General features: G+C 56.2%; 1 long non-coding RNA gene across 2 annotated transcripts; it reads left to right on the top strand.

Moving 5' to 3' along the window:
* Positions 1-456: 456 nt before the first annotated feature.
* On the top strand, positions 457-7,256 carry LOC144708664 (uncharacterized). 2 transcript variants are annotated; one of them, XR_013582828.1, is made up of 3 exons: positions 457-562; positions 833-892; positions 6,846-7,256. It is a non-coding gene; the product is annotated as an uncharacterized LOC144708664 (long non-coding RNA). The 2 variants fall into 2 exon arrangements; XR_013582829.1 differs by lacking the exon at positions 6,846-7,256 and having other exon boundaries at positions 457-680; positions 833-1,020.
* Positions 7,257-8,531: the final 1,275 nt, after the last annotated feature.

Below are 8,531 nucleotides of genomic sequence, written 5' to 3'. Positions count from 1 at the left end.
GGGTGAGCTTGATTAAGAGATAAATACAGAGGGAGAGCGTGATTATTGTTGAAATAGAGATGGAGATTAAGAGAGAAATAGAGAGAGCGCTCGTAATTAAGCATGAAATATAGAGAGAGAGAGAGCGTGAATAAGAGAGAGAAACAGAGAGAGAAACAGAGAGAGAGGGAAATATATATTGTACAGTACAACAAGGAGGGTTTTTTTTTTTGAAAAGAGTCTGCGGTTAAAAACTAGCCGTTCTGTTTGTTCGCTTAACCCGTGTTAAGGGAGGTTAGGTTAATCGCTTCTTGACAACCAATCTTAGCCGTCCAGGTGTTTCTATTTTGGTACTTGGGGTACGTGTTCCAATCGCGTCGAGCCCGTCGGCTGGTCTCAGGCGGAGGGGGGCTACGATCAGGCTAAAGACATCATATAAACAACCGTATTCCATGAACAAATATTATTGTCGGGGGGGCCATCGATCATCAGATGAACGCTGCTGCTCTCTTCTACTCCTTCCTACCCTTGCATTCCATCTGGCGCTTCTGGGATGGGAGGAATTACGATCGGCAGTACTGAAGTATGTTCTTATTTCTGTTTTCCCTCTTTCTCAGCAGCACCGAGAAGTTGCGATTATGATGAATTGCGAGGTATTTTAGTAATTCTGATGATCTCGCAGCAATAGTGCTTTTGGATGGGTATGTTCTTATTTCTGGTTTCCTTTTTTCTCAGCAACGCCGTAAAGTTGCGATTATGATAAATACCGTAGTATTTTAGTAATTCTGATGATCTCGCAGCAATATTGATTTTGGGTGGGTATGTTCTGATTTATGTTTTCCCTTTTTCTCAGCAACACCGAGAAGTTGCAATAAGGATAAGCTACAATGCTGACGAAGATAAAATACCAAAGGTGGAGGCAGCTTTAACTTGTATAGCCAAGCCCATTCTCTGGATTGTTTTAATCACAACTCTTTTTAACGGGGCTTTTCTTTCTGGGAGTTTAATGATTTCTTTGTTGTTCCTTACTCGCTTTTTACATACTTCTGACTTTACCATCATAGTTTGAGTTTCCAATGAGTGCCAAGTGACCCGTCGTCCTTGGTATAAGAACGAACACGTGTTCGTCCTTCCGGCTAGAGTGACGTCGTGGTCATATAGCCAGGGACGGTCCAAGATGATGCTTCCCACCTTCATGGGTAGTACGTCACAGAGGACGCTCTTGTCGTAGGCGCTCACCTTCAACGGTACACGGCACTGGCTCTTCACTGGTAGCGATGAAGCGTCGATCCACGACACGTCGTAGGGGGTCGGATGGGGTATCGGGGTTAGCCCGATTCGGGTAACCATGGTATCGGATATGGCATTGATGCAACTCCCACTGTCAACGATCAATTTACACACCTTGTCGTTGATCTTGACATAGGTGTAAAAGATCAAGGTGCGGAGCGAAGAGTCCGCCATAGGGTCCGGTCGGGGCGCCACGGGAGCGGTCCAAACAGGAGGGGCGACTCGAGGTGGTGGTCGCGTCCTGCTAGCACTAGGCTGGTCAACGGCTATGTTGGCTAGCGAGCGATCCGTGACGCGTGGCGCCGGTGTCGGGGTCGCGCGAGGAACCGTGATTTGGATGTACCCGATCTGTCCGTTGGGTTCCTCGTACTCGATGGCAAACTCCTCAACTCCATGATAGTGATCATCCAATGCCTCATCCACGTCCTCCATATAGCCGGGGTCGACGTCTCCCATGTCAATCAACAGTGCTGATGATGGGCACTGACTTGTCCCGTGCCCTCTCCCGTGGCACCTGAAGCACATGAAGTGTGTTTGGCTGACGGTGATGCTACGGGTCAGAGTGTCATTTGAGATGACCCGAGCAGGTGGGTTAGAACCCACGGAAGTGGCGGGGGCAGCTCCTTGCCACCCCTGTAGTCGGAGTAGCCCGTATGATCGTGGGCGGGGTAGTCCGCGTGGGGACGGGTCGAACCGGTGTGGCTCGGGGTGCGGCGGTTGCCCTAGGTGGTGTCGCCTCGTCACTCGGAGGATCCATGTGCTCGACTAGGTGATACGCCTCGTCCACCACAGCCGGGTTGCACTTGAGAACCTTGTTGCGCAGGGCTGGTCGGAGCCCGTGGGCGAATAGTCCGATGATGACTCGCGGGTCCTCCACGAATCGGCAACGCATACAGCATTCCTCGAACGCCTCAGTTATACTCCGTCACGGAGAGTCAACCTTGCTTAAGGTCGAGCCAGGTGAGGAACAACGATATCTGGTACTGTCGAGGAACGTACTTGCTCCGTAGCTTCTGTGCCATGTCGACCTAGGATGTGATGGGTCGTCCTCGTCGCTCGGCGGCAACGCGCCCGTTCTCCCAGAATATCTTGGCTTGCCCACCAAGCCTCGTTTCCGCGTATTCGACGCAAAGGTCGTCATCCATGCGGTACCACCGAAAGTAGGAGTTCATGTTTGACTCCCAGTCGATGAACTCCTTGGGTTTCCGTGAACCCTCAAAGACGACGACGTCGGCACATACGCTCCTCTGGATGTGGGCGTGGTGCTCCTCCCGTTGTCGCTCCTTGTCATCTGAGTGCCGATCGGGCACTGGGTAGTCGTCGGGACGCGGGTCAACGCGTCGTCGAGGTGGGGTCAGCTCGCAGGCACGGCCGTCCCAAGGGCAGGGACTACCGTCGCGAGGGGCGCGGCCCTCGGGCATCGCGCGGGGTGGGTGACATGGGACATTATCATCCCTCTCATACTGGCGGTGTGGTGGCCGGTAGAGGTTGTCACGGCGTGCAGGTATGTCCGCTACCTGCAGGCGATCGCGAGGCCGGACGGGTTCGTCTCGGCGCGCCGGGTGGTCGGCGTCTAGGTCGTGATCTCGTCGTCGCACGAAGTGGTCCGTTTGGGCCGGACAACCATGTACTCGCGGGCGTAGTCGTTCCGCGGAGGTGGTCTATCTGATGTAATACGACCTGCCGGGATCGGTCAGCTCGTATTACACCACAGGAATCGATGAGTAAGTTCGTGAAAGATATGAAAGTATGCTGATGCTGAAACGTCGAATGAGCAATGAATCGGTCGTTCATGGATGGGGAAGAAGACCCTCATCGATCAAGGGGAAGATATTGATCCGACATCAAACTCCCAATGACCCTGTTGACCAACTAGACGACTAAGAAGAGAGGGGCGTTTGACGGCCCGGGTGGAGTTCTTCGTCTAAGTCGGTAATTACCCCGTACCACAAAAAAGATCCTACCTCTCGACGAAAGTTGCTATCCTATCGACGAGTGCAGTAATGGGGCGGACGTGATAGGGGATGACGAGACTGTAGAAAGTAATGATACTGGTAAGATGGAGGGGATACGAGTAAGTACCGGATTCATCGTTAGTCCACAGCGTCATCGTGTTTGAGTCGGTGTCTATGGTAAGGAAAAGCAACGGTTGGAGAGGTGCTGGACGATGGACGTGATCGGTGGACGGTTAGAGCCGGATGGGCGGAACCGAGGCCGAATGGGGCGCGGGTGCGCGCGGGCGCCGAGGCGCTCGGGCGCAGAGGCGGGCGGGTGTGAGGACCGCGCGGGCGCGGGGTTGCACGGGCACTGGAGCGCACTAGCGGCGGCGCGCAGGCTCGGCGGCGTGCGGGAGCGACGGCGTGCAGGCACGGCCGGTGGCGAAGCGGGCGGCGCGCGAGTGCGCTGGCGAAGTGCGCGAGCGCATGGCACGCGAGCAAGGAGGCGCGCGGGCTGGGGCGTGGGCGCAGGCGGCGCCGGCGCGAATGGCGCGCGGGTGCAGCGGCGGCGCGGTGGCGCAAGCGCGAGCGCGTGCGGGCAAGGCAGCGCACGGGCGCTGGCGGCGCGCAGGCGCAGGCGGCGTGCGGACGCGGGCGGCGTGCGGGAGCAGGCGCTGGCAGGAGCCGAGGCCGACGGCGGTGGACGGCGACAAGGGCGGAGGCGGTGGCGGCAGAGCGGATCTTGAGCACAAGGAGGGGTATTTCTTGAGCTGAAACCCCCCAAGAAACCTTCAAGAAGATGGTTTCTTGGGATTTTCTTGGGAACCTTGGTGGGATCTTGAGTAACCCCGTGGAAGGCAATCGTCGACGTTGAACCTGCAGCCTTGGACTCCCTCGGAGTGATCTCGACGAAGGTTTCTTCAGCTCCACACGGCGACGACTTCTTGGATTCTTTACTCGTCCCGGAGTAATCTCGACAGAACGCTTGGACACGTAATCACGGAGTGATCTCGACGTGACGACGAGGGCTCTAACCACGGAGTAATCTCGACGTGGGCGAGGCTAGCCAGACCTCTCTACTCTCTACTCTCTACGATAGTGGAGACACAAGTTGGATTTCTTTTTCAACAAATGACTCAAATGTTCCTTGGGCATGCTATCCCCTTATATAGTGAGGATAGGTGCCAAGTGAACGCGGGGGGCGAGGACGAACCGTCGCAAGACGTGGTTCAGCCTCTCCTTACAATTTGAAAATACAACTGAAAAATAATAGGAAAAGATGAGGACGAGGCCCAACACCGGCCCAGTCCATGAAATCCAGAAATACAAACAAAACATAAACAAACACAAGTGAGATAGAGTGATGCGAAATGCCGACGGCCGGGATCGAGCGGCGCGTTTCGCGTCACAGGAATAATGATGATATGATGCAAACACAATGAGATTTTATGATCGAGCAGTTAAGACACAAGGAGATAACGCGATGGACGGTGACGATCACCAAATAGATTGATCCGAAAGTCAGACTCCCAATGACCCTCAAGACCACTAGACGTCTAGACGAGAGGGGCGTCTAACGGCCCTGATAAGTTCGGAATTTAAAAATCAAGTGACAGACTGTTTACCTCAAGAAAGTCCTGCTCCCACAACAGTGGCTTGTTCCTAATCCGTCGTCGAGTGATGAGTGGCGGCAGAGGATGCGATAGCGGAGGACGGCACTGGAACAGGTAATAATACTGGTTAAGGAGGGAGAGGAGACGAGCTGACCTTAAAATATGTAGTCCACGGCGTATCGAAGACGGCCGTAGATAGCGTTCGGGACGGATTCGTCTTGTCGAGGCCGGAATGCCGGAGAGGATCAACGTGGCTTGGCGCAGTGACGGGCGGCACCGGTCACAACTGGCAGTGGCGGTGGCGCAGAGCCACGGTACAGGGCAGAACGGCGGCGCAGGGGGGTTGATGACGCGGGGCGAAGCCTCGGCGCGGCGTGGAGCCACAGAGTGCGGCAGAACCGTGGCGATTGGCGGACCCGCGGCGGGGCGCGAACTCGCGGCGCACGGTCGGATCACGGCTGGGCGCGAGTCCGCGCTGGCGCGGAGTCGCGGCGCGAAATGGGTCCACGGCGCGGCGTGGGGTCGCGGCACAGAGCGGGTCCCAGCGACGCGGATGATGCGGTGGTCGGGAATCGGGTTCGGGCGGGCGGCAATGGGAGAAGTGGCGGTCGAATCAAGAAAAGGGGGGGGGAAGCCAAAGGGTGATGCAAGAATGGGGTGGTTATGGTCAAGAACGATGGAAGATGGTGGGGAATGGTCAAGAACGATGGAAGATGGTGGGGAATGGTCAAGAACGATGAGGGTGAAGAGGAAGATTCAAGAAACGATGGGGAAAGGAGGGTGGGCGATCAAGAAAGGCAAGAGGAGGCGGTTGGGAATCAAGAAACAATGGGGAAAAGAGGGTGGGCGATCAAGAGAGGCAAGAGGAGGCGGTTGGGAATCAAGAAACGAAGGGGAAAGGAGGGTGGGCGATGAAGAAAGGCAGGGTAGGGGGAGGGCAATCAAGAAAGGCAAGAAGAGGTGGTTGGGCGATCAAGAAGGGCAGGGGAAGGGGAAAGGGCGATCAAGAAAGGGTAGGGGAAGCGGTTGGGCGATCAAGAATTTCAAGAAAATGGGGGATGAGAATGGGTGGCGTTCAAGAATCGGCGGGAAAGATCAAGAAATGGGGTTAGATGATCAAGAAGCGAGGGTGAAGGGGTGGCGTCCAAGGAAATGTGGGCGAGATGGGCTGGATGAAGGAGAAGGGGGGGGAGGGGTAGAGCCAAGAACCTGGCGTGGTGAGTTCTTGGTGGGTCGCGGGTGGTTCTCCTCGTTGGAGATGATTTCCCGAATGCAGCGCGGCGCCGTAGTCGTCGCGAACCTTCGAGGACGCCCAGAGTGATCTCGATGGGTGCTCTCTCGATTCTTGATTTCAACAGCTTCTTGAAAATCTTCAACGTACCGGAGTGATCTCGACGGTACGGTTGAACACGTCACGCCCGGAGTGATCTCGACGGACAGGACGTGGGCTCTACTCCTCGGAGTGGTCTCGACGAAGAGGTGGGGCTAGCCAAACCCCCTACGCTACGACTACGATAGGGGGAAGATTCTTGAAACAATTTCAATTCAAAAACTTCCAAGTAGTCCCTTGGGCATGCCCTCCCCTTATATAGGGAGGAGGGGTGCCAAGGAGACGTGGGGAGAGGTTGAACCGTCATGAGACGTGGTTCGACCTCTCCTTACAAAATCAAAACACAATCTTAAAATGAAAATAAAGACGAGGATGGGCCCTACGATACTGGCCCAATCCATAATTCGAAATGCAAAGAAAATACACATAGAAAAAACAAAAATTGTTCGAACCTACCCGGAGTACTTAAACCCCGGGTTGCGGACGTCGGCACGAGCTGTCCGACGTGGCTGCTGGCGAGTCGTCGTCGGTCGTCCGGCTGATGTCGTCGTTGTCATCAAGTCGTCGTCGGCACGATGGTCCTCCATCATAGAGATGCTTACGCGGGGTACTTGAACCCCGGGTGGCGAGCATCGACGCGAGCTACTCGGCGTGGCTGATGTCGTCCAGTCGAAATGTGATGGCGCGGTACCGCAGGACATCATCGAGCCAGCACGCGAGGAGCCACCGTCGTCACCGAGCCCGCTACTGACACGTGTCTTGCCGACACGACGAGTCGCCACAGCAACGCGCGACCCCGAGTTCAAATACTCGGCGTGACGCACGCGCCACCTCACCATTGGAGCATTCCACTTATCCTTATCTTTTCATATCTTTACTTTTGTTCTCCTTTCTTATCTCTTATCATGTTGTCGTGTAGTGAGGGGAAGAGCCCATATGAGGACGTCTTCCCCTCCCATGGGCCTGACAAGCCCATTTTCCCCTTTTATTTCATTTTCCTTTTGTTGTCCAAATGGGGCCCATCTTCACCCATTATATAAGGGGGGGTGGGCGCCCAAGTAAAGTACTCTTGAATTTTTAAGTTATGATGTTATGAGAATTTGAAGAGTCACGATCGTGAGAACAGTAAGAAGAAAGGAAGAAGAAGAAGAAGAAGAAGAAGAAGAAGGAAGAAGAAGGAGGAGGAAGAAGAAGAGGAAGGAGAGGAAGAAGGAGAAGAAGGGAAAGAAGAGAGAAGAGGAAGAGGAGCCGCCGCCTGCCGCCCGACCGCCGCCGTCCGTTGCCCAGCCGCCGCCCGCGGTTGTTGCCGCCGCCTCCGCCGTCTCCTCCGTTTCTGCCGCCGCCCGCGCCGTCTCCTTCACCCCCTACCGCACCATCTCCCTACTCCCCTGTCGCCGCCCACGCTCTCCCCGCACCTCCTGCCGCCATCCTTTCCCTTTTCCCCCGCTCTACCGCTGCTCGTCCATGGCTGCGCCCTTTCACCTCCCGCCGCCGCCCGTGCCATCTCCTTCATCCCCTACCGTCACCCGCACCATCTCCCTACTCCCCTGTCCCCGCCCACGCTCTCCCCGCACCTCCTGCCGCCATCCTTTCCCTTTTCCCCCGCTCTACCACTGGTCATCCACGGCCGCGCCCATTCACCTCCTGCCTCCGCCCACTCTATCTCCCCACCCCTGTCGCCGCCCGCGCTCTCCCCGCACCTCCTGCCGCCATCCACTCCCCTTCCCGCCGCTCTGCCGCAGCGTTCGACCGTCGCGCCCTCTCTCATCCCGTCTTCGCCCGCACCGCGCAGCATGTTTTTTTTTCCCCGTCGCGCATCACCCATAGCCGCCGGGCAGTTTTGCGCCCACGTCCCCTTCTCCGCGACTGCTGCCCGCTCACGTCCCTTTTCCTCCTTCTAACCCTGCCATTCAACTCAGCCTATCCGCCCTCGACATCCCATCCCGCTGCCATTCACTCGCCACCCGCGGGCGTTTCTACCACGCTGGTAGACGTTCAGCGCGCATGGCCACGTGATCGCGTGCGTGGCTCCGGCGGTCTGCATCGCATCGACAACACGCCACCTGTCACGACCGAGCTGCCACCGATGACGACAACTCCCGCGTCCTTATTCTTGCCGGCATCTTCCCGTCGCTCAGGACTCCCGCACTCCTACGGATCTCCGATTACGCATATTTGTCGCTAGCGCGACATCGGTACCCCTCACTCGCCCTCCTTTACATCCTTTACTTTCTTCAGTGCACTTTCGGTTCGCCTCTTCTGCGCTCGGGTTAGATAGGTGAGCGAGAGATAGGTTGAGATAACGACGAAAATACTACGAGAGTCTTACTTGCCTGGTACGAGGCGGGTCCTCCCGATGCTTGTGAGCACTACAACGGGGTT

The sequence above is a fragment of the Wolffia australiana genome, chromosome 10, assembly GCF_029677425.1.
Source record: "Wolffia australiana isolate 7733 chromosome 10, ASM2967742v1".
In the NCBI taxonomy this organism is placed as follows: domain Eukaryota; kingdom Viridiplantae; phylum Streptophyta; class Magnoliopsida; order Alismatales; family Araceae; genus Wolffia; species Wolffia australiana.
Note: the sequence above shows the minus strand (reverse complement) of the source record. Positions and strands in the feature narration are given on the sequence as shown.